The sequence below is a fragment of the Grampus griseus genome, assembly GCF_964374135.1.
Source record: "Grampus griseus genome assembly, chromosome: 5".
Lineage (NCBI taxonomy): Eukaryota > Metazoa > Chordata > Mammalia > Artiodactyla > Delphinidae > Grampus > Grampus griseus.
In genome coordinates, this window is record NC_138998.1 from 49,547,125 (window position 1) to 49,574,127 (window position 27,003).

A 27,003-nucleotide genomic window follows, 5' to 3' on the forward strand; every position below is an offset into this window, starting at 1 on the left:
TATTGTGTGGGGTTCAGAGTAAGTCAGTGGGATGGACAAATTCAGAGCTTTTTAAATGACTTTACCTCAAATTTACCTTCAGTTGGAGAAAAATTACTAGTAGTTCTTGGCCTTGTCTTTTTTTGTGGTTTATTAGTGACTTGGATGGCAACATGAAAATCATGCTTGTCATACTTATCAATGTCACAAAGCTGGGAAAGGTTGTCCAGAAAGTACTAGGTAGGCTGGAATGTAAGAATGAAACTTAAAAATGAAATTTTATAAAATGAAATAGTCAACTATTTAACAGTAATTAAAACCAATTAAAATAAAATCAGTTGTTTTCCTGATGTATGCCCAGCTTGACAACTTTTCATGGAAGAAGAAAGCATGAGTTAACAGGATGAAGAGCGTGCTAAGAAAATTAACACAATATTAAACTGTAACAATACAAGCATTTTGTCCAAATTAAAGCAGCAAAGTGTACCACTCTGGCTGTGTGTTGATCATGCCTGAAATATTATGGACAGAATCTGAATACCCAGCTTTCAGAGCTGTTGAACAAGTAGGTACCTAGAGGTGGTGGAAGAAAAGGATGAAGAGAGATCTGGAAGCCATGTGATGAGATGAAGAGGTCAGCAAGTCAGAGATGTTTATCCAGGAAAGGAGAACAGGTATGACTGGTAACGTCAATTTGCTGGAAGGGAAGTCATGTGGACGGTGACTGTTGTTACTTTATCTGCCTCCAGAGGGCAGAAACAGGACCCGTGGGGGAAAGTGGCAAGGAGGCGGTTTTCAGAAGACTTGGTTTGGGTCTAGAGTTGTTGATAAAAGGCTGTCTTGGAAAGAAGCATTTTCCCTTTTCCTGGTGGTGCTCAGGCTGAGGCTGGGTGCTTAGCTGTCATTGACGTGGGGCAAAGATTCTGCTTTGGGAGAGAGCAGGCCGAAAACCTTTAGCTCTCTATCAGCCCTGTGATTTTATGAGCCCTGACAGCTTATTCAGCTTCTACCTGAATAGTTCTGATAACTGTGGGACAGATACTCTTTTGGAAATGACTTTATATATATATGTGTGTGTATATATATATATATATATATATATATATATATATATATATATATATATATATATATATATATATGGTTACAATCTGCCCTTGTCTTGCATTGAACAATAGTAAGGAAGGTGAAACTATAGCTTGACTGGTTGAACTGTTCTGGAGAAAAGTGCAGTTGCAATGTTGCTCTTAGATTTTATTGTTGACTGAGCTGGCAAGCCCTTACTCTAGTTCACACTCTAGTGAATTCTAACACTCTTCAAAACAGGATTAATTGGTTTTTCATCAATATTCGTATTGAAGCTGGTATCAGATCTGGCTCAGTACATTAGAACAAGAAGTAGATGCAAAGAGTTAATGTCCTCTAAGGTCAAGATTGTGTTTCAAGATTAGAGGCAAGACTGAGCCTGCCTGTGAGAATCTAGCAACCCCAGCTGCAGGCAGAGGTAGGATATGGAGACTGAGAACCTGGCTGGGTCTTCTAGATATTAGGTATTACTAGCTATAGTGATCTTTCAGAAAGAGGTTTGAATTTACAAATCTTAGGCTGAGAAATATTACAGGTTTAATGGTTTGAGACCTTTTCAATGCTAGTTTCAAATATGTTAGATTTGCATTTCTTTTGTTATAAAGTAAGTTATCTAAAGTCAGGAAGTATAACTTTGAACCTTTTATTTATTTAAAAATTTTAACACAACTCAGCTTACATTGCATGGGCGATGGAAGGGTTTGCAAGTCTGTATATTTTGTTATAGGTGTTAACTTCTAGGCATCTCATTTGGATGTTAATTGCTGTACTCGAGCAAGTCCTAAGTTGCTTTTGGAGCAAAGTTATGACTGTGGTTCTATAACTTAGGACCTAGGGTGGCAGATGACTTGGGTGTTGTCAACGCAAGACAATAATACTCACTGCCTTAAGTTGAAGCCCTCCTTCCTATTTGCAGAACTACCGCTCTGGGCTAAGACTTCATCATCTCCCTCATGGGTTCAGGGCATGCCTCTCTGACATGAACCTTGTTTTAGATCCTGCTGCTAGGAGAATCAACTTTGAAACCCACTTCAGTCACTTCATGCCTTTATAATCCTACAGTGATTTCTCAATTATGAAATTTAAATCTCTCAGCACGTAGTTGGGAGCCTTCTCAAAAGTTTCTCTCTAGTAAAGGCATCTTCATTCATTCATTCATTCATTCAAGGAGGAACCAGCCTTTATTTATTATCAGGTGCTTGAGGTTTTTATTCCTCACAACAACCTTAGCAGGAAGGTAATATCACCACTTAATAAATAAATGACCCAGGCTCAGAGAACTTTAAAAACTTGTCCAATGTCACTGGTTTTTGTCTGATTATAATTTCCGTGCTTCTTCCACTACACCATACTTCCTCTCATTTTGCAAACACTTAATTGGGTTTCTATTCTGTCCAAAACTGATGTTAGGTGTTAGGATAAGAAGACAAATGAAACGCTGAGATTATATATATGAAAATACATTTAAAATTTTAAGGCATTTTGTATCATTGATTCTCTTTTTATAAAATTTTTTTTTAATGTGGACCATTTTTTTTAAGTCTTTATTGAATTTGTTACAATATTGCTTCTGTTTTATGTTTTTGTTTTTTGGCCTCGAGGCATGTGGGATCTTAGCTCCCTGACCAGGCATCGAACCTGCACCCCCTACATTGGAAGGCGAAGTCTTAACCACTGGACCACCAGGGAAGTCCTGATTCTTCTTTTTTTTTTGCGGTACGCGGGCCTCTCACTGTTGTGGCCTCTCCTGTTGCGGAACACAGGCTCCGGATGCGCAGGCTCAGCGGCCATGGCTCACGGGCCCAGCTGCTCCGCAGCATGTGGGATCTTCCCGGACCGGGCACCATCCCGTGTCCCCTGCATTGGCAGGCAGACACTCAACCACTGCGCCACCAGGGAAGCCCCCGATTCTTCTTAATTGGAACAAATTCAGCCTAGTGGAAGAAACTGGAAGAAATAATTCTGTCTTCTGAATTTCTCTTGCCTACTTTTACCTCCTTTGCCAAGCCTGTCTTACTACACTTGAATTCAAACTTCCACCCTCTGAAGTTTGCCCATTTATCTAGTCATTCAGATTCTTAAAACATACTTTAAAATTAATTTATTCAACAAACATTTATAAGGAGGGTATTATATTCAAAGTACAATGCTAGGTTAATGCTGGGGATACAAAAATGAACAAGACCAGCCAAGTGGAAGAGATATACAGTAACTTCAGAGCAATGTGAGAAGCACTGAAAAGCATTATGAGATTGTGGGGAAAAGAGCTTCAAGGCTATGGGAAGGGAGGGGGTGATCAAAGATGAGGAAATGATCCTTAGATAGGGTAGAGGAAGAAGTATGCTCCAGACAGAGTGAAAGGATGTGCAGAGGGAGAGAGGTGCTTGGAAGTCATGAGAGTTCAGCTGGGTTGGAGGCCATAGCTCAGGGGCAAGCTAGAGAAGCTGAGGCAGGAGCTGGGAACCTCTGCTTTATCTTTTTTCCCTTCCAATACAGAACTATGGCCTAGGATTGGAACCATGTTCTAGAAAGATGGCTTCCAGAGACTCTTTGGGAACATTTGCGGAAAGAAGCCAGTTAGGAGGGAGGGCCCCATTTGCCTGGATTCACCATTATTCCCCCATCTCCAAAAAAGAATTGCAAATTCTACAACAAAAGGAGCTATTTCTTAGTATTCTTTTATGTTCTTCGGGCTTTAATACAGTACTACGGGGCTTCCCTGGTGGCGCAGTGGTTGAGAGTCCGCCTGCCGATGCAGGGGACACGGGTTCGTGCCCCGGTCCGGGAAGATCCCACATGCCGCGGAGCGGCTGGGCCCGTGAGCCATGGCCGCTGAGTCTGCGTGTCCAGAGCCTGTGCTCCGCAACGGGAGAGGCCACAACAGTGAGAGGCCCGCGTACCGCAAAAAAAGAGAGAGAAAAATACAGTACTATGTACAGTAACTTTATCTGACAAATGGTTGTTATGTATTTTTTAGGTCAATGAAAGTAATACATTGCCTCTGGTTGCTACCTAGTACTGCTTTGTAGCCTAATAATTGAAGCTAATGTAATTATTTAGAATACCTGGGAAGCTAAAAAGAGAAGTGGCCTCTCTGGGATAATTTCTACTTTCTTGTCTCCCTGGATAATTTGAGGGGTGGGATGGGATACAGTTGGCTAACCATTTTGAGTCTGTACAACAGGATACATTACATTTGACTTGATTAATATAACTCAGCAATTATCTAATGAGTCCTACTGTGGCCTATGCATTATGCTATGTTTGATACGGAAATACAGATATGAGTAAGGAACACTCTCTGCTCTTGTGAGCTCATATTGGGTACTGTAGGGGGAAATAGACATTTTAACTTCGGTGTAATAAAATCTGTTCACGCTACGTTAACCATATGAACAAACTGCTGTGGGAAATAGAGAAAGGTGACAAAATAGCTCATAAGGTTGTTGTGGGGATTTTAAAAAAAGTTAATATATGTGTAAATGAAAAATAATGTCATAGTTTTAGCTCTGATTATTACTCAGCAAACCCTGCATTTATATTGGTGTTGGCGATCGTTTGCAGAATATGCAGCCCTAGCCTTTCAGGAGTTGCTAGTTCCTCTAAGCCTAAGACTTCTTTAGTCCGGCTGAACCAAAAAGAGTTTCCGGATAGTTATGCAGGTCTGGAGGCGGGGGGAGGGGGAAGGAGGATCCCACAGCGCCTGCGAATCTGAGCTTGTGGAGGCGGTTATACTCGGCAGATTACGGCAGGGGGCGGGCCCCAAATCCCCATGTGGTCCCGACATCATTGACATGGCGGAATCCCCCATCTAACCCTCCTGGTAGTTATTTGAGCGGCGGCGGCGGCCGGAGGACAAGGAGAGCGGCGGCTGCAGCAGCGGCGGGAGCTGCGAAGGGGCGGCAGGGATTCTCGGGGCTGGCTGCTGGGAAGGCGTGGGAGACCCGGTGTGTGGCGCGCCCGGAGCCCCGCGTTTCAGCCCGAGGGAAGGTAAGGCATGCAGGAGCGGGAGAATGCGGGGAACCCGGACCCCGAGTCTCAGCCGCCGGGTCACGGCGCGCTGGAAAGCCCCGACCGGACGCCGAGTCCGCCAAAGTGCGTTCCTGTCCCGGAGCGCTCCGGGCGCAGCGGGCTTCCCGAGGAAAACTTGGCGCCAGAGTGCTGGGGCGCTCCGCGCTCTTCTGGGCACCCCGGGAAGACGGGGCCCGGGAGCGGGGGTCGGCCAACGCTTTGGGGCCGCGTCTTACTGGGCTCCGGGCCCCCGCTCGTCCCCCCAGCTGGCCAGGGCTTGGAGGAGGGAAAGAAACGGGTAGATTCTTGATGGAAAAAAAAATCTGGGCAGTGGTTCCCGGGTTCTCCTTCCCCCGCCCCTCGCCCTCTCCCCGTCGCCCTCCCAGGCCTTCCCAGCAGATTTTGTCCGAGGAATCCGCTCCCCCTCCCGGAATCTCCGCTGCAGGAACGCTGCCCGGGAGGGGGAGGGCGGGCGGAGGGGCCGAGGAATCTTCGACGTGTCACTTTCTGAGGCTGTAGATTTCCATATGGTGGAGGGGAGGAGGGCGGGTGTGCGAAGTGGGGCTGGAAGTTGGGGCCGCCTCTCCGCGCCAGGCGGGGCGGGCCGGGACCTCCGACCCGGGGATGCTCGCGGGGAGGGTCCCGAGCCCGCGCCGGCCCCCAGCCCAGGCCAGGCCTCTCAGGGACACTCCCCGCCTCGCCGCTGGCCACCTCCGTGCGCGCCACGTCCTCCCTCCCCGTCCTGCCCCCCGGGCTCCCCCCGGGCTGGGGGCGGTAACCGGCGGCTGCGGCCGGACTCGGCGAGCAGGCGGCTGGAAGCTCGGGCGGGGGAGTGGGGCGCGGCGGGAAGGAGCGGGCGACCGGGTGTGTGGGCCAGCGTAGCTCCGGTCAGTCGGTCACCCCGAGGGGCGCCCGGGCCGGGGTGGGGCCGGCGGGCGGAATCCGTGCCCAGAGGCGACCGGGAGGGGCCGCGCGGACCGTCTGGTGCCCGCGGTGGGGCGGGGGCCGGCCGGCGTGGGAAGGGCCTGTCACTCTGGGCGGAAAGTGGGGCCTCGGGCTGTGCCCGCGAACTTTCCCAAAGGCCCGGTCCCGGCGCCCCGTGGGAGCCCGAGCACCCGGGCCCGGTGTCTCTGGAGACTGGGTTGGGCCGCCCGGAGGCGCCGTTGGCCGGGAGGCTTCCAGGAGTGCGCGGTTGGAGTTGGAGCTTTTCGAACCTCAATTCCCACCCTTCTATCCCTGACGAAGGGAAGCAATGGCATTTTATCCAGACAGTGCCGTTTGCGGACTTACTTAAAAGTTAAAACTTTTTATATTTTATATTCTCATCAGTCCAGCGTGTTCTTGAAACAAAATTTGGAATTTGGCCGCGACGGGCCAACGCTGGGGCCCCAGATCCACACGTTTCTCTCTCCATCCCTGTTGGTTTCTAGTCTTCCTCCCCATCTTCCATCCAGGGTTAATCATATTTTGGGACAGGCGAGGTCGTTTGTTCGGTGGGCACCCCCTGATTGCTTGTATGTTTATTTTTTAATGTGCAGTTATTTGATTTGAATTTCCTCCAGTTTCCAGGGCCTGGTGGGGAAAGCTAAGGAAGAGGGAATACGCCACCTTTTTTTTTTTTTTTTTTTTTTTTTTTTTAATGTGGAGAGAGGTGGGGCATTGGAAAAGGGGAGGCACGGTGGTTGTAGGCAGAGTGTGAGAGGGAGCAGACAGACCCGGAAGAAAAGGAATCTGCTCTGGAATAACACTTTTTTTTTTTTTTTTTTTGGAGGCTTCTGGCCTCGGGCAAAAATGCACCGCTCTGTTCTCATTTCTACTGCCTGAGTTGCTCTTCTCTCTCAAGTTAACGCTGTGACTCTGGGGCCCTGGACAACGCCCGGGGGAAGAGACCCGCAACCACAGCCAAGAGCAGCCCGTGGCCCTGGTTTTGTGCCTTGCATGGGGCCCCGTGGTTCTCCCTGATTGGAAGCGGCCTCTGTGGAACCAGCGTTCAGTAAATTTCTTGGCTCCCGGGGAGCAGCTGTTAACGAGGGTAAAGTCTTTGGGCATGCTTCTGGTCCTGCAAGGGGACTCCCCCCATAAGGGTGTAATTCTCACTTTGTTTAGACGCTAGAGGGTCACCCACAAGCTGGCTAAGAATGAGGCATAGCTGGTAGAAAGAAAAAGTCTCTAAAAAATGGTACTTAGACTCGTATGTGCTTTTAAAGTGTTTTGGCTTAAATGCTTGTAAGAGAAAAAAATTCTACGTGAAGATAGCGTTCATTTTAAAAGAGATCTTAAAACTGCAAGATACTATCATGGAATAGGAGGTTGTAGCTTCTAATTACAGTATGTACAATATCAGAAAGATATTCCAGTAACCTTTTAAGACAGACCTTATAAATAGCTCACATCAGACCATGGGCTGGCTGTATTGGAGAGCCAGTCTTCCAGGGTTTCTAGAGAAATGCTTGGGATCCGTTAGGAAGCTGGCTGTAGGAGCCTGAGTAGTAGTTTACTCGGTAGGAGTTTGTGCCCCTTTTGCTTAACACTTCATTTTATGTGGTAAAATTTGATAACGTCCTTAGAACTGAAAACCTGAAGAACTTCCCAGCTTTTCAGTTTTAGGAAAATGAGGCCCAGGGAGGGGAAGTGACTTGTTTGGTATTGGCAATCAGAGATTAAAATCCAATACAGAATTGTATTAATAGCTACTCTTTTTTAGCTATCTAATGTGTACTAAGTACTGTGTATTGTGTTTTTTATATATTATCTCATTACAATTCTAATCTTTCAATTTAGGTGATGTTAAGGACATTTTATAGACAAGGCATTGAGGTTCACAGAAATTTAGTAACTTGTGTAAGATTACATAGAATTTTCTTCTGTAATGCAAATGGTTTTATATCTGCTGTCCAGTATGGCAGCCACCAGGCACGTGTAGCTGTTGTACCATTTAAAATGTGGCTAGTTCGATGGAGGAACTGTATTTTAAATTGTATTTACTTTTAATTATCTTAAACTGCTACTTGTGGCTAGTGGTTAGGTACCATATTGGGGATTGCAACGTAGAACTTTCTGACTCTCAAATCTATTCACGTTTATTGCTTATTTATTGCTTTTAAGATCTTGTAATTCAGTTTTCTTCCTTCCATACCACCAGAGGAAGATTATATTCAACTCTTAAGTGGAATTTAAATACTGGATTACCTATAGCTCAAAAACAAGCAAAAAATGTTTTTTTAAAAATACTTGAATGTCATGGTAAAAACTGATAGAAAAAAACTTTGTGACATTTTCTGTTTGATTGAAATAACTGCCTATAGGAATTGCTGAGAAGGTAGTTAGAGCTTCTTGGTTATTTCAATGTAATAAAAGTATAAGTAGGGAGCAGCATGAAAAATCACTGATGGGGAGCTGAAAAAAAATTACCCCTGATATCCATGGTTACCTGTTAATTCGGTGATTCTTTTCAAATGTCTTCATTCAGGTAAATAATATAGCCAAACTATCACTCACTTTTCCTTAACTAGCTGCACAATTAATCTGAAGAATTAAAATCATTGCTTTACTACCAGAGAATGAAATTCAAATATAAAGCACTAGATCTGTCTGTGAATTGGGAAGAATATGTTTAAGATTGAAACAAACAGCAAGAAAGATTCTTTAGGTGGCATATGGTCAAATAGTTTTCTAATTAGTGGATTTAATTTAAATCTGTTACATTTTAGAATTTATTTGGTAGAAGGAATTTCAACAACTTTTTGATTTTATATGAAATAGTGAAAATTCCAACTCATGTTAAAGTAAGCATTCATTTATGTGGATTTCATCCATAAATATCCAGTAACCCAATACCTTTTTCTTTCCGGTTTTTTTTTTATGCATACTGCTTTCAGGAAAAGACAGATGATAAAATAATCTCTTTTTATTAGGATTTTAAGAGCAGTAACTTCCAGATTCATTATAAATATATCTGAATCTGCTGTATCTTTCATAGTTACTGTACTGCTCAGGGATAATTGCAGCTCATAATCCTGACCCTAGAGCATTATATGATCCTGAAAGACCTACACAAGTAAATCAGCTTTAAATTGTTCTATATTATTTTAGTGTTATGTGAATTGCATGGCCTCCAGCTCTGAAAATTATAAATTCAACTAAAGGTGAGGCATCAGTTAGACAATCAGATAGCTGAAAAACCCTTTCATACCCATTCCTGACTATTGGGATCATAGTTATTTTCAAGGAACCAACATAAGAACCATGTTATTGGATTATAGTGTTCTTGTGAGTGTGACAAATATTGGAAACATGATTTAACTCAGGATGTATGGTTCCATTTTTAGGACATCAAGGTGCTTAGTACAAATGAGACGTAATTTAAAAGATAAAGATATCGAAATGATTGGCAAAGATTAGAAATCTTATACCCTCTGGTGCAGGCCACATCTGAGTATGGGTTTGAAATCAGAATATCTTATCTGTCAAGGACTTAGTTTACTTCTTGGCTGTGTGTCCCTGTTAGACTACTGAACCTCTCAGTCTGGGTTTCCTCATTTTAGTATAAGGCGAAAACATCTCACCTGTACCATTTATCAGGTGGTTGTCACAAGGGGTTAATGAGTCAGTGTATTGAAAAGTGTTTAGCAAAGCCTTATACAAACTCCATAGTTCATTATATTCCAAAGTTTAAAAACTGAGCTGTTCTTACAGTATTACTTTGTATGTTTTCAGAGACCTCCAAATTGTGTTTGGCCACTTTGAAAAGTGGTTTATTTTTTCCTTTGTGACGAGTAAATAAAGTTTCAATCTTTAGATAGCAGTTTCATTTTCTCCCTACTCTTAATGTAATAGTTGATCTGTGACCTCTCAAAAGTTGTCTTTCCTTACATGTGGTCCGTAGCTCGTTAGCATTGCTGAAGTGGACAAGGCAGTCTGCTTGATTCAGGGTCATTCTTGAGGTGGAGGGGACAAAGTGCAATCTCTTATTAGAGGAACTTCCAAAGCAATGATAGAGGCATAGGCTTTAGTTCCTGTATATTATCTTAGTAAGCCTGTTATTTGAGCTTTCAATAATTATAGCTGAGAATGGGGGAAAAGAATCATTTTCTGTGTAGGGGAATCTTTGCATCCTACCTCTGTTTTCACTTTAGAAATCACAATTGCCTTTTCTTCACTTTAACAAGGTTAATCCATTCAATGAGATTTTTTTGTGTTAAGACATTTTCAAGCAAACCTTAATTCTCATCCTTAACAGCTGTTGGGAATGCACTTAGGTGGTTGAGGAGAAGCTTTATTCTTTAGTTGACATTGAATGCCTTTGAATATAGGAAAATATTCATAAGCCCACACTTTTTTTTTTAACCTTAAAATACACAGTATGGTACAGTATTAATGTGTTTTTTAAACGGCAGAGAATGCTTCAATCACTGTGGCTAGACAGAGGCAGGTTTCTGTGGAAGCCAAATATAGGCTCACTTGGGAGGATGACTTGAGGTTGGTACTTGAACTCTTTGCAAGGTACAGCCAATGAGAGGCTGATCTCTAGTCACAAGCTTACCCAGAGGGGAATTGTTTATGGTGCAGGTTTAGTGTCAAGGATGAGTCCTTGGAGACCAGAGGTATGTGGGGTTGGAATTGGGGGTTGGGAGGTTTTTAAACCACCAGGTATAAATCAGGTAAGATAGACTATAATGATCAACTATTACAGGTGGGGAGGTTTCTCAGTTTAAAAAATGGATCAGTCCTTGAATCTCTTTTTGTCCCTAGTTGAGATATGCAAGTTTAGCATTCTGAAACACCTGGATTGTAATTTCATTGGCTGATGAGATGTCTTTGGCAATACTCCCTGTCGGTTCAGTCACTGGCTCCTAATATCTTTTGTTTCTATAATATTACAACTGCTTGTCAGTTTTTAAGTAACTGGAGGGAGGAGATTTTAGTGAGACGGTGTTCAGCAAAAGCTAGCATTATTTGAGATTCTAGTAGGTATCTTTAAAATGTCCCGTGTGTTAAATGATTATGTTTGATTTTAAAATGTAATTTTATTTCATTCACTTGTTTATTGACTCAGGAGGCACTTACTGAGTTCTAAACTGGGTTCTTAATGGAATATTCTTATGCTGTCCTGACTTTTTGGCAAATGCAAGACATTTTTCTGTTTACTTATAGGGGTATTTTGCTCATATTTTTGGAATGTAGTATAGAGAGCTGTGTCTACCACCAGACTCCTAGAGCAGGATGGTGATAACTTCAGTCCTTTGCTCCTTTCTGAAACTTGAGAAATGTTAAAATTGGAGCACCTATAGGCTATGTTTAAAACTAAATTTATGTTAGAATTTTAGGCTTCCGATACTTCCTTGTTTTGACTCTGGAAGATGAAGGTTTTTATAATGGCAACCAGTTAGAAAAATTTGCTTAAACTAAGTTGATATAATACAAACTCATAGTGTTCAATTATGAAAAGCTTTCTGTTGAAATAATTATCCAGATAATTGTCTTCATACATGAGCAAATATAGTATGTTTGAGAAATAATGGTAGATTCTAAAATCCCAGGAAATAACATGATTTAATTTATTCTTAAGGATCTCAGTCAGATTCTCCACAGATGGTGGAAGAGGGTCTCTGTTAAAAATAACTCCATTGTTCTGGATGTAACTAATTAGGAATTTGCAATTATCCAGGCAAGTCTAGGATAAAGTTTGGCTTCCTACTCTATATGAAAAGGTTTTACCGTAACAGAAGTTTAAATAGATCATAGAGGGAATATTTACCTAATTAGGAGGACAAAACACTTTAAGCACCTTGGAAAAATCAATTTACTTAAAAGCAGTGTAAAACTGCAGTATGGGTTGAAGCTAGTTCTCCTAGTGCGCTTTTTCATAGAGGTGCAGGACCGCCATGAAATACATGTCAATTTATTCAGTGCTATCACATGAACTAGGAACAGTTTACCAGCAAAAGTTAGAACTATATTTTTGTATGCAAAATAAATCACAACAATAAACAAATATCCACCTCCCCATCTCACCCCACCCCCACCAATAGACTCCCAAATATGCCTGTTGATTTGTTTTGGCGGTTTTCTGTTGCCATTTGTTTTGCTACTTGCTGTCTCCTGTAAGCACTTGATGGCAGATTGGTAAGAGCAGGTGTTAAAGGTTTAAGGACATCATTATTGCTTTTAGCTGCCCATCTCCTCCTCCGTGAGTTTGGGCAAAGTTGTGGAAACTACTGCCAGTGGTATTTAGGTAAGCTCATTACACAGCCTCGTCTTCTGGTTTACTAAAGCAAGACCTTCTTGTTCCAGGTACTGTGTGAACTGACCCATAAGAAAGGTAAATTTCCTTTAAAATATCTCAAGTATTTGCATCCACTTACTCAGACATGAGATTTTCAAGTATATGACTTTTTAGGGTTCAGATTGACAAGTTTTTATGGTACAAGTTCTAAGTGTAGGATCATTAATATATTTTTAGGGTATTCTCCTTTTTCTCTTATATTTTAAAGTGTTATTTTTAAACACATTTTATATTTTCTATTAAGTCATTTAAGAGGAAAATACTAAATGTCTTCAGATATTACTGTTCCTGATTTTTCTGTTGTGGTTTTTCTTGTATCAGGAAAAAAAATTTAATTTAGGGTAATAAAGGTAAACATTATTCCGAATTAGTGAATCAGAGAATACTTAAGAATATATTGAATTGGAACACTAGTGTATTGTTGTTGGGAATGTAAAAAGGTGCAGCTGCTGTGGAAAACAGTTTTGCGGTTTCTCAAAACGTTAAATATATAATCACCTAGCAATTCCATTGCTAAGTATGTACCCAAGATAATTGAAAGCAGGGACTCAAACAGATACCTGTACACCAGTGTTTATAGCAGCATAATTTAGAACATCTAAAAGGTGGAAACAACCCAGGTGTCCATTCACAGATGAATGGATAAACAAAATGCGGTGTGTACATACAGTGGATTATTATTCAACCGTAAAAAGGAATGAAATTCCAGTACCTGCTCCAAGATGGATGAACCTTGAAAACATGCTGAGCGAAATAAGCCAGACACAAAAGGACAAATATTGCCTGTTTCTACTTATGTGTGGTACCTGGAATAGGCAAATTCATAGAGAAGAAAGTAGAATAGAGATTACCAGGAGCTGGGGAAAGAGGAACGGGTGTTATAGTTTAATGGGTACCGAGTTTCTGCTTGGGATAATGAAAAAGTTCTGGAAATGAATAGTGGCGATGGTTATACAATATTGTGAATGTACTTAATGCCACTGAACTGTATGGCTAAAAATGGTTAAAATGGCAAATGTATGTATATTTTATCACAATAAAAAATTGAAAAAAATTGAAGGAGATTTATTCCACAGGATTTCAGCTTGCCTCTGTTTGCTCCCCCTTGGTCTGCTCCATGTTGGTGTGTAGATGTTTCCCCGCCCTCCCCACCTCCCATTACAGAGTAAACGGAGATTCTCCTAGGCCAGTTTTGGAGGTCAGAGTTTCCTTATTTTATTAACTGAGTTGAATTTAAGAGGAGACTATTTAAAAGTAGGAGATCTCTGGAGGGAAAAGAAAGATATTTTAACATTTAGATGAGCCAGGTAGTTTATTAGTATCCACAGACCACATAGGCACATAAAGGTAATCTATCCTGAATTTCACTGTGAGTCATCCAAAAACCAGAGAGTAGGATGTACAATTAGACCTGTCATATTTTCTAACCTTTAAACCTTTTTTTTCCCCCCCAATTTTGTCATCTTCAGTACTTTAGGGAAAACTTTGATTTCCACTTAGAGAAAGGGTCTAAGTCATCTCAGTACTTAGTGTTGGAAAAGCATTAGGTGCTAACATTCTTCAGTTTGTTAGACCAAAACTTATTGGGAGGGGATAGAGTGAAAGCAAGCAAGCATGTAGTATTGTTTTATTCATCTGAACTTGCCTCTAGCACCTAATAATTTCATAGTGGTGACTTTTCTCTGAGTGTCGGTGTTTTGTTTCTTTTTTTGCTTCTGAGGTATTGATGTTGAGTTTGTGCAGATCACTTATGAAAAGATGGGGCAGGATTTTTGTTAAGTGATTGGATATAAAGCTTAAACGTCAGATGTAAAGTGCATGTTAGGAATACTGAAAATATCAGGTAAAAATTCAGATAGAAAGATTTAAGTTTACATACAAATAAGTTCAAGGAAAAATTATACCGTATACTGTGAAATATTTGCCGTCCATAATAGTTCATTAATTCCTGAACTCCCAGAAAACAGTATAAAGTCGCAAGGGTATGATGCTAGTGTGTCTGCATGCTTTGCCATCTATACGGGTATATTTTCTTTGCTGTATGTGTAAACGGCTTTCATACCATAGCAGGTCATTTTTGTGGCCTAGAAATTACTCTAGAGATAGGATCATTACGAACTGATTTCAAAAGGTACAGAGAGTCACAGTCTCTTTATATCTGGTAGAGATATGAGGAATTAAAACACCATGTTCACAGAGCGGTCTTCACTGATTTTTGACCTACTCAAAAGAAAAGAGTGTCTCATTCTATTTTGCATATACTCATTTTGTTCCAGAGCCATGATTTCAGGAAATTTATCATTTTCTTTAATTTCTTCTGGCACTGTTTCTATACTTTTCAGAACACTTGTCCTTTTCAGTGTTGTCTGATTGTTTCCTTGTCACTCTTACGTGAGTGTAAGGATATTTACTGATTTAACTTAATGTCTTTGATGATGAGTGCATAGTAAATGCTCACTGGATGGATGGATGGATGGAGAGACAGATGAATTCCTAGGTTGAATGTGCCATTTAAAGTTAGTACCTCTCCTCAGGTGCTCAAGTCATTATTTCTTCTGCTGAAGTTGATTTCTTTGAAGCATGGGCCATGTTACAGGCATTTTTGTGTTTCCACAGTTTTCCTGAAAAGTTTTTTTTCTCATGGTAGGGATCTAATAAATATTAAACAAAACAAAGGCATGAGTCACCTTCAGTGCAAACCTAGCCTTTCATTTACTGTTATTTTAAAGAAACAAAGTTCTCCAGAGAATACGTGGACTTTTTTTAGGTCTGTATCAGATCACTAATTGATTTTGAAAATACAAATAGAATAAATAGCTTATATTTCTGTTCCCTAAAAATGTGGACTTCAATTATGTATGTTTTGCTTGTCTATTGGAGTCAGTTTGGGAATTATAAATTAAGAAAATTATTTTTTGAAAAAGGTGACTTTTCAGAGATCTGTGGTAGTTTAAAATGATCTTTTATAGGGAAATTCTAGAAGGGAGGCATTAAGGGACAGAAAAACAGCAACAACAATAACAACAACATATGTCTTGCTGAGATGGTGGGGGTCCAGCAGAGAGAGTTGATTCTGCTGCACTGGTGGCCAGAGTGTTCAGTGCTAAACTGAACCCTGGAGAAAGGGTCAGAGGGCATGTCGTGGAAACCTGAGGAGAATGACCTCAGCCACTTGAAGGTGGAAGTAAAGCACGCCTGAGAAGAGAGGACTTTCTTGGAGCATTATAGGGGGTGGAGGGTGCACGTGCTCTTATTTATTATGTCTGGGGTGGGATCAGAAATCTTTATTAGATGCTTCAGGTGAGTGATATGATCAGACAAGTTTGGGAAACCCAGTCTTGGGGACTCAGCCCTCTTGGTAATCTGTCCTTTTAAGGTTTTTGACCTGATGGCTGGAAAGAACTGAGGTGAGAGGAGTAATTAGGACACCAGAGGACTCTAGTTAGGACCTAGGGCAGAATCGAAGGTCTCCTCAGAAGAATTTAACGTCGTATTCTTCAGGATAAAGTGATAACCAGCTCTTAGCAGTTCAGTATAGAAACAAGGACACTTGTCACTTGTGCACTAAACTTCCAAACATTCTAACTGCAAGTGGGATGTAAAATATAACAGTGACCAGCAATTGTTGAGCACCTACCATGTGCCAGGCACTTGCATATATATATATGTATATATTCATTCATTCTTCCATATTCATTAAACTATGAAAGGTAGGTATTATTTCTGTTTTTCTATGTGTTTCCACCATCTACCGCAGAAGCCACAACATACCTGCTGCCCTATAAGTGGTTGTTGAGTGAACTAAGACTAGAAGACATGCTCAAAAAGGTTAAAAAGATCACCTAGATTGACTCCAAAACTTCTTTCCAGCTGTATCACACTGCTGCTTTAATAGTTCACATTAAATGTCTTAATTGTATATCCAGACTTGGAACAGTGTCTATTTGTGTTCCCAAGTAGCTGATGCTAAGGCTAAGTATTCGTTGAATGCTTTCCATGTGTTCAACCTGTCTATGGTCCAGAAACCTAAAATTTTCTTTCGAAACAATAATAATAATCTGGACATCTCCCAAGAGGGAGATTTTCCTAGATTGTTTTCTGTAAAAGCAACTTAACCTTGGAATGAGAGAAACCAGAGAATAAAAGTATACTTCATAGACAGTAATATATAAGAAACTCAGTATAGTGAATGGGAAAAATCTAGAGCAGTTGGCTAAGAAATGGTAATGAAGTTTTACCTGACTGAGACATTTGAAAAATTCTATGAAAGAGAGTCCTTTTCACTCAGTGGCAATACAGTTTTGTTCATCTCGCATTCCCTCTCCTCAGTGCCTTTCATTTAAGTTCATTTATATAGGGTAAGATCCTGTACTTATAATTTGCACCTGGAAAAGCAAGGCCTCCCATGCCTGATACTAATCCTTTCTGTCCTTTTAAGGCTAATAGTTTGTGGTGTTTGGGTTGCACCGAAGGCTGCCACGGGGACAGGATGAGCCCAGAACTGATTAGAACGTGTCTCATCTCTGCATGCGCAAAGAGCAGCTCCCGTGGTGAATAAGAGGTGACCTCAGGATTCATAGGAGCCCTGTGCTTTCCCAGACGGCCCGGGCTAAACCTGGGGAGCTGGCAGCCCTAAATGCTTCCTTTGTTAGAAATTATTGAGTTCCCTACTCCATCTTTAGAGAGTGAGTTTACTGAAGGTGAGTTAAGGACAAGGCTTTGAAGTGGGACCTGACTTGCTTTCTCTCCTTGTGTTTGTGTGGGGCGGTGTGAATGAAGACACCAATGAAGGCGCAGCGCCCAAGGTGGTGTTACCTAAACACTGATTCTCACTGCTTCACAAAAATGCTGCTCATGGTCTGGAGGAGCTGTGTGCTTCCCTGGGGATTGTGTTTCCACAGAATGGTGAGGGCTGTTAGAACAACCTTGTTTCTCAAAACTTCTGCCCAGGAGGGAGGCTATAAATGGTAAAATGTTCACGACGGGTTGCCACCCCAGAGAAGGGCTCGCCAACACTGGGCTGCCCATGGCCCTCTCCTCGTTACAGCTGGGGGCCGGGAAGCCTTTGTCTTTGTCTTATAACCCAGCTTTCAGAGCTTGCTGGCGGTGATCTTCATGACACAGAGTACCATAGGATCTAACTAACTTTAAAAAATTGTTTAAATTTTTTTTATTGAAGTATAGTTGATTTACAATGTTGTGTTAGTTTCAGGTATACAGCACGGTGATTCAGTTATACCTATGTATATATATATCTATTTTTTTTCAGATTCTTTTCCCTTTTAAGTTACTACAAAATATTGAGTATAGGTCCCTGTGCTATACAGTAGGTCCTTGTTGGTTATCTATTTTATGTATAGGAGTGTGTGTATGATGGAACTAACTTTTAAGAGCACTTAATTTTAAGACATCTATTTTATACCTTAAGATGTAAAGAAACTAGTATTTTTTTTTTGTAGGCACTGTAAAAAAGGAATATGTTTTAATTTTAGGATTTGAGCATTTTAATTTGCTAAAGTTTGGTTTAAATTGCTTGGGTCCTCTTCTGTCTAACCCTTCATTCATTTTTACCATCGTCACCTGAAGGTAGAGATTTACTTAACTTTGGATAAGAGATACTAAAATTGCCCATGTGTACACTCATGTTCAAGGAAATTATGAAATCAGTAGTTTTGAGCCTCCTAGAAAGGAAGTAAGTTCAATTTTTAAAATACTGTCCTTTTAAAATTATGTATTTAACTATTTAATGAATATTCCTCATTATTTATACTTAGTGCATGAAAATACTGGAAATGGGTATCCTTGTTGTTGTGCCACAGGTAAAGACTGGTAATTTCCAAACCCCTAGCTATATCCCTGAGTTCTAGACCTGTATATTCAACTATAGATATCTTTTTTTTTTTTTTTTTGAAAGGGAACTTTATTTTTATTTATGGCTGTGTCGGGTCTTCATTGCTGTGCGCAGGCTTCTCATTGCAGTGGCTTCTCTTGTTGGGTAGCATGGGCTGTAGGTGCCCAGGCTTCAGTTGTTCTGACACAAGGGCTCAGTAGTTGTGGCTTGTGGGCTCTAGAGCGCAGGCTCAGTAGTTGTGGTGCACGGGCTTAGTTGCTCCGCGGCATGTGGGATGTTCCCGGACCAGGGCTCAAACCCTTGTCCACCGCATTGGCAGGCGGATTCTTAATCACTGCACCACCAGGGAAGCCCATCAACTACAGATATCTTTACCTTACTTTCCCACAGGCATTTCAGACTCAATCTGCCTGACTTTTTTTTTTTTTTTTTTTAAAGAGGGCTATGGGAAGGGGGAGAAGAAATGGATAATAATTTTTAAGGCTTGTATTTTATTTCAGGCTTTAATTAACAACAGATATCTTTAATTTACCATAAAATTTCTTTATTAATGAGAAGTTATTTCCAGGTTTATTTGATTTTGACATATTCTAATCTTGCTATATGGTTACTGCGCTGTAGCTTTAACTGTATCTTAATGATACTGGTGACACTGATAATTTTAAAACATAGCCTTTTAGATTTTGCCATTTGCTCATTATATTAAATTTAAGCACGGTAACAATGTCACTTCCTATTTATGTTTTACTTTCCAATTCTCTTAGTTCAGTTTTCTCAGGAGTTCAAACCTATTAAGGCATAGCAGTTGGCTAGTAAGAGAAAATTGAGAATACAAATAAATTTTTCACTAGATTACATTAGCTGCATTTTGTTTGGAGTAATTTTAGGCTCCAGGTGTTTGCCATTAACGTTCCAGTTTTGCAAGTTTTCCTTTCTTGCTTTTGTGAGAAACAGGGATTGTAGGAGGGAGTAGAGGATAGTAGGCCAGGGTTTGGGAAGGATGTAGTACCAACAGAGGTGAGTGAGTTTGTTCCTATTATGTTTTACATGGGATGATAGGTTTTCCAAGTTCTAGTTTCCACTAAGTTACCTGTGAGTTCAGTAGAGGGGCAGTTCTAGTCTGCTGTCAGATATTCTGCTTGGTAGATTAATGAAGAACCTCTTTTAAAGTGTTTTTTTTTTAAACACAGATTGCTGTATTTGTATATCTTTAATAAGTGTGCATTTTGGCCAAGAGGTAACTTTTTCATACCATTTTTCATGAAAAAGCATAAATACTTTTCTAGAAAGTTTAATTGCAAACTTTGTTAGATTAAAAGGAAACATCTTTTTAGAGGAACCATTCTTCTTGGGAATTCTTTAGTCCTTGTCTGTAAATAATAGCAGATTATCACATACCGTTTTCATATTTGGGGGGCATGGGAAACTACTCACTTAACTTGGAACTAATATTTTGGGTAAGAAGGTAAATCTTCAGTCATCATTTATAGTGGGATGATTGAGCCCCTGTGCTCTGGAAACTGAGTCCTGAGTTTGAGAACCCAGATTTGTAACTGCAGATTTGAAACTCTGACTTTGGTTAATTACTGAATCTTGGTGGCTTTGTCTGTTAAAAGGAATTGTTAGGGCTGTTTAGCTGGGTGTGGTGCTTCATCAAGTGCTCAGCAAGTGAGAGCTGCTGTTTTATTATTTTATTTTGTTCACTGATGACAGACATTTAATCGCTGGACATACTTCTTAATGGGGTGATAGTTATTTAAAAGCATTCCCCTGTTACTTGAGAAGTGTATATGAATACAAGCCTTGCCATCGACTCCTTGAGTGTTCTTGTTCAAGTGGCATCTTTGTAGCTCATCTCCAAAGTCACACGTGAGCTGTAAACCTTAGTTAGGTAGTGTGGGCATAAAATGGTAATATATGTAAGAGGCACTTTGGGCAGGGTGAGGGTGGGGAAGCATATCTGAATGCCAAGAAGTACGTACTTAAACAAGTGCTGATTCTACCAGTATATTTCTTCTTCCCTGCCCCCTCAAAGAAAGGTTGTCTCTTTTTAAGTAGGTATATGACAGCTCTGCTTCCTCTCCCAAGTCTAGGATCAAAGGAAAGTTGTAATAAAAGAGAGTCACTTGCTCCCATTCCCTCTCCCTTTTTTGTGGATGTTGTTCTAACCGTTTTTAAGAGGGAAGATCAGGCCTTGACTTTAGTGGGCGAAACCATGGGGGCTCCAAGACCTGCCTTTCATCTCTGGGTCATCACCTCAAATGGTGTTCTTCATCTCTGTAGTAATGGCATAAAGACACCACTGCTGGGGAACGGTGCACTGCAGGCTAAGACCTTGCTGTCTTTCTGGAAATCTTAGCTACCTTTGCTGCTCGCTGTTACGATGCTCATTTCTTTAGAATAACATAGGCTATTTGGCAGAGATGCCATGACTAGAGTAGTCTTCTCTGCTTTGGCAGTGCCTAAGTCTTACCAACTTCTTATAAATTGGAAGGCTAGCTCCAGAAAAAGTAAAAGAAAAACAAAACTGAATTTTAGCTGGTTGTTTACTGGCAGGGTTGTTCTAGACATAAACACAGTTGAATGGAAAGGATAGTAGGGATTGGAGCCTGACTTGCTCCATGAGAGTGAATGAGCCAGTGTTAAAGCTTAACGTTGGAGAAAAAACCAACGTTCACTGTTTTAAAAAACAAAACAAAACAAAACCCCAAATTAGGCAGTCATTGCAGGCTAACCAATGAAAATTAAAGGTCAGTTTCTTCAGTGCCGCACCTCAGTGCATGCCCCAGGCGGTGTTAATAATGGCAATCCTATTATTTTCTTGCAGTAGGCAGGAAATGCTGTCTACACCCATTAGATTTGTTTGAGTGGCCCCTGGCTGGAAATGAAGAAAATTTAATTTTCTGACTTGCTAGGAGGAAAAAAAATCATGCAGTGCTGCACGGAGGTTGATTTGGGGGCTGGAATAAGAACAGTGTCATTTAAAAAAACTTGATGTTATTAATCTCGATGATAGGGATGTTTGGCCCTTATCCACATTGAAATCATGAATGGACTTATATGCAAGTTATGTGTGTAGGAAACCTTTCTGAATATTGTCAGCACTGGCTCAATTCTGGACTTTTAACCACATGTTTGCAAACTGCCTAATTCCTCGCATATCCCACTGGCTGCTGGAAACTTGCTTGAAGGAAGGCTTTGTCACAGGGTTTTTGTTTTTGTTTTTTTTAGAAGATTAATTTGCTTTCCAAAAGCAGCATTCATTTTGGAGAAATTTGTGTATTCATTAGGGCAGTCAATTACTTTGTAGTTTCAATAGCAAGAAGAAAAAATTGCTATTAATTAATGTTACAGAGAAAGTATGTGACCCTGTCCTTGTCTTTCAGAGTTACATTGGTTAATCTCGGCTCACTTGGTTTCCACTACCTTGTGTCCTTTTATTCAATAATGAAATCTTTTAAAATATGTTTTTTTTTTTTAAAATCAGGTTGCTTTTCCTCTTACATCTTTACATTTTTTTAATGAGTCAAAAGATCTTTATTGCTATTTTGATGTTTGATTTATTTGGATGTTCTGTTACAGATTCTCAGTTGGTATATAATTCATTTTTCTAGGACAATATCAGGTTTTCCCATGAAATACGTAATGAGAGAAGGATCTTAAGTTGAAGGGACTTGCTTAAAATCATAGGAGTAGCCAATGCTACTCCAAGCAAATGTTTCAGTCTTTGTGTGCAGAGGACGAAAAAGAAACCATTCTATTTTAACGGATCTGTAATTCATATCGAATAGGACCTCTTGTGTTACTTCAGGTCATTGTGTTCATTTTGCATTGATTATATACACTTAGATATTTTTCTTTGTTTCCCGAAATGCCGTACTGTAAAGAAGTTTCTAACATCTTCATAGGAAAGACCAGTGAATCAAGGGAGTTCTTAGGAGTATTGTCCTTCCTTTTTGTCTTAATTCTTAAAACCTTTAGCAGTTTGCTTCTACTAGTGACCATCTTGTCTCTGACATTTTGCTTCTGGTTGTCATCATTGTGAACATTTTTCATAATGTTTATTTTCCTCATTTATTCATCACCATAAGTACAAGAAGAAGCAAAGCATGGGATTCTTGATTTTTGTAGTAACCGTATTATATGTGTGTTGTGTAAAATACATTTTGGCGATAGCACATGACATGGTACATACTTGGGGGGACTTTTTAAAATCCAAATTTATATTTCATTTATAAAAGAAATGGTACTTTCTAGAAGCCTTTTCTGTAGTAAGGGTCCCAGTGGATTTTTTTTGACACCTCTGAGATTAGTCCTCCTTAAGGTTCCTGACGGTAGTTGCACCCCATGGTGTGGGGAATTTGAAACTTACATATAAAAAGAGTTAAAAGGCTTTGGAAAATTTCATGTGATATTGGGAGTCAGATGTTTTGATCTAAAAAATTGTTTGCTTGATTGGGAATTTAGGCTTGAAATGTTTGTACGGATTGTTAACTGGCTGGCTGGAATCTGTTATAGACTGGCTAACCTATTTGAAATATATCTGGTGTATTTAAGTTTGACAAGAAATCAGGGCAAAGATACAATTTAGGTGTTATTGTTTATTTTTCTAAGTCATTAACGCGATTCATGTTTTGCCATGGAAAAGTAATCATTGAAAACACTACACCTGATAGCCTGTATAAACTTGCTTAACCTTTATTGAGCATAACGATATTTTTTCCAGGATGCTGACCGGATGATTGCGTATAAGGATGTTTATCTATAGTCCAGTGAATTAAAACCTTTAGAGAAATAGAGGGCATGTATCGTTTATTCCTAGCGTTGTTCTTTTGAATGATTTGGTTAGTCAGAGCCTTCATTTTGAAATGTTTCAAACCAATTAGGCATCTTTTGACCTAGATCTTCCAGCCTTCAGCTTTAAGGAATACATACTTGATTTGCAAGAATGTGAAGATTTAGCTAGGTAGTCGATTCCTGTTAGCTGTGAGAGGGCTTAGGCCTCAACTGACTGCTGTTTATTAGATACTTGTTTTTTCGCAGAATGTTCTTCCATCATGAAGAGAAGACTCTCATAATGAACCCTCATAGTGAACCATTAAATTCTCTAATGTTCTCTCACGATTCTCATGACTCAATCTTGTCATGAACCTCTGAATAAGTATAAGTAATGGAAGATGGTAGGTTTTAGTTTGAAATGATAGATTCTTCTTTTAGATGTTGGTCGGTCCCCTTGCCCCGGGGTAGGGGGTGGTAGTGCTATATGTTCACAGTTGTAGGTGCCTTCAGATGAGAATTGGTGGTGGTGAAGGACAGGCAGAGGATCAGGCATACTTATGAGTTGGATCCACACCCAGGCTTTCCCGTAAGTCCCCTAGGTGATGAGGCTGACTTCCTACTTTGGTGAGAGAAAACCCTAACAGCCCACTCCACACTTTTCATTTCTCCTTTAGAAGTAGAAGGTTGTAGGAACCAGTGAGTTGTATGAACCAGTACCTGAAGCTTAGGGAGCCTTCAATTCAATCAGAACTAGTTTTTGTTTGTGTCTGGCTATAACGGTGTGACAAGGAATGGAACAGGGAGACTTCTAATTCCTCTTCATCTTCTCCACTATTATAGAAATTCCATGAGGGCAGGGACCATGTCTTTCCTTTTCTCTTTATACGGTGGCAAACAGTAAGTGCTCAGTGTTTATTGAGTACATGACTTAATGACTGAGCAAAGCATAACGTTGTTTTGAAACTGAGGTATCGTGTGTTTGAACCACGAGAAAACTTGTTTGATACCAGTTTTCAAGCCCTGTTCTAATTCTTGGAAGACATATGGGATTTTCAATTTAAAATAACTGATACCTGAAAATAAGTGAAGACTGAAAAATGTTGGGTGTTCAAAGATAGTGAAGAACTATTTGTCTTGAAAGTAACAGAAACACTCAAACCAGCTTAAGCAAAAAAAAGGCTGGAATCAGTGGAAATGAGGGCAGTGTCCCTGGACCTTGTGAAGTCTTGGAACCCGCTCTGGGAAGTCACTGGGAGCCAAGGCTGCTTCTCTTCCTCTTTCCCTTCTTTTTTTCTTTGATACTTCTTCTTCTGTAGAGTCCATCTTCTATAAATGCTGGATGCTTCTAAACTCATAAAGTTTTTATCAGTTTTTATTTTTCCTTCCAAAATGCTAGTCTACACATTACTTTTTAGTAATGAATTGAAGGTATGGGTGGTAGAAAATCATAATTTATTTTACTTATCAGAATGGCTGCCTGTTAGGGATACTGAGAAAAGTGGGTGCATGAGGTCATCAGGCTGGTAGTCGAGATTTAGTCTGTGCAGTTTTACTTCCTTCAACAGTTTCTTATGCATGCAAAAAAAAGGAGGTGTCCTGAAGCTGGTGACCTGTTGGCATTACCGGGATGAGCCAGCCTCTGTTCTCTCTCTTCCACATTCTCCCTTGCAGGCTGTTTGTAAATTTGTTCTTTTTCTTTTCTGGGCTTGGCAAGTTGCCTCATTCTCCCACTCCCTTGTCCATGCCTGTTACCTGTCTCTTCGTACCCCAGTCATCTCCTACTTTTCTCCTCCCTGAAAGTGGGATTTTTCTCTTTATCACCATTTGCTGATTCTTTAAGCGTTATGATTGATAATTTGCAATTTGAGCAGAGCTCATTTTCTATATAGTACTTCTAAGTACTTTTCTGACTTTGCCTAACTGTTCATTCATTCATCTTTCTCTCATTTTGACTTTCCTGAAGCCTGTATATCACTGAGAGAAAATACAATCTTAAGTAAGGGAGTAACTAATAGAGGTCAGATTGGAAGGAGAACGAATGGAGAATTAAGTGAATTTAGGAAGAGTCAGAAAAGAGTTTCCCGCTTTAAAACACGAGCCCTCTGTGGCTCCTGTAAAAGTGCAGTTTTGCTGTAGGAGCTGCTGCTGCGCCATCGCGTTTGCTCTTCTAGCTCCTTCAGATTCCTCTTTTGAATGACCCATTGCCATTCCTTGTTTGCTTGCATCTTTTGCTCTCTTCCTTGTTAAATAGTTTCTTTTCTTGTTAAATACTTTGGAAGAAAGCCTTGATTTTTGTGTATTTTCCCCATTTTTCTTCAAAGGTTCCGTAGTTCCTTAAAACTTAGTCTTTTCTTGCAGTCTGTTTTTTCACCAATCACCTCTGTCACCTCAAAATGTCTTCACAAAGTCCTGCTTTTCCTTGTACCTCTTCGTCTTGTTCAGAATCTTGCAGTTGATTCCTCTCCTCCTACTTCATTCCTCTCAGCAGTTTCCTTTGATGGTGATACTTGCCTTGGAATTTCTGCTTGAGCCTCTTAAACCCTTTGGGAAAGGTAATTTTGTCAGCATTCACTTTTCTTTCTTTTCTATTCCAAAAGGCTAAGGACAAGGAATCCTTACGCATTCCTGTGCTGAGGAATCTGCTCTAAGGTTTCTGCTATCATTTTCTTATCAGGGTCTGGATTCTCTGTAAAGGTGCCCGATAAGACCTCCCATCTCTTCCCTGGTCTCAGGGCAGGACACAAGGGTTGCATCTGGAATTGGCTCCAGACACTCAGATACCAGGAATTTAATAATGATTACATGATCCTTTGAAGGCAAACTAACAAAAGAGCTTCTCTAAGAGGTTAGCTGGGTAAAATCAGAATGGGATGATCTCTAATGACTTTTCTTGCTCTCTTATTACCAATCTGTGAATTTATCCTCAAGGAAGAGTTCGTCAGAAGGAGAGAACCATCATTCCCCATTTTATATATATTTTTATTTGTAATCTATCTGCAGTTTAATTTTTTTAAATTTTTATTATTTTTAAATTTTTGGCTGTTTTGGGTCTTTGTTGCTGCACGCGGGCTTTCTCTAGTTGTGGCGAGCAGGGGCTGCTCTTCATTGTGGTGCATGGGCTTCTCTTGTTGTGGAGCACAGGCTCTAGGCGCACGGACATCAGTAGTTGTGGCTCGTGGGCTCTAAACCGCAGGCTCAGTAGTTGTGGCGCACGGGCTTAGTTGCTCCACGGCATGTGGGATCTTCCCTGACCAGGGCTCGAACCCGTGTCCCCTGCATTGGCAGGCGGACTACTAACCACTGCGCCACCAGGGAAGTCCTGCAGTTTAATTTTGTAATCAGTACTTAGCTACTGTTTACTCATTTGTAAAATTCCTTTTAACTTTGTAAAAACCAGTCTGCTACCAGATAAAATTTCAGATTGTTCAGTTTTAAAATGTTTTACTTAAAAGGATAAGATAGGGGGCTTCCCTGGTGGCGCAGTGGTTGGGAGTCCGCCTGCCGATGTAGGGGATGCGGGTTCGTGCCCCGGTCCGGGAGGATCCCGCATGCCGCGGAGCGGTTGGGCCTGTGAGCCATGGCCGCTGAGCCTGCGCGTCTGGAGCCTGTGCTCCGCAACAGGAGGGGCCACGGCAGTGAGAGGCCCGCTTATTAAATTAAAATTTAATAAATTTAAAAAAGATTGAATATTTGTAGGAAGTCTATAGCCATTGCTGACAGATACCTTTCTACTTGTTGTGCTCCAGAGGAAGATCACCAAATTTAAGCCTGTGAGCTTTCAAGTTGCTCTTATTATCAGTGTCATATTACACGAAGTTGGAACTTTTAAGATTCATTATTTTTGGCAGAGATAATGAGAACTTTGATTTTCATTCACTGTCATCATATGTACCTGGCACATAGTAGGCACTCCATTTGGTTTATTGGATGAATAAAGAAAGTGATTCTGCTGTTCAGTGGGATATAAAAAGTCTCTACCAACATCACCGTTGATTGCTCCTGTTGCCCTGTG

At 40.7% G+C, this 27,003-nt stretch overlaps 1 protein-coding gene across 2 annotated transcripts in view; it reads left to right on the plus strand.

Annotated features, from left to right (window-relative positions):
• Nucleotides 1–4,887: 4,887 nt before the first annotated feature.
• FNDC3B (fibronectin type III domain containing 3B) overlaps nt 4,888–27,003 on the plus strand; it is a 357,932-nt gene continuing 335,816 nt past the window's right edge. Inside the window, exon 1 of one of the 2 annotated variants that reach the window (XM_082654911.1) lies at nt 4,888–5,055. The gene's annotated coding sequence lies outside the window, so the exon portion shown is untranslated. Of the gene's footprint in view, nt 5,056–5,885; nt 5,964–27,003 lie in introns of those variants that run through there. The other variant, XM_082654912.1, reaches the window with a different exon arrangement.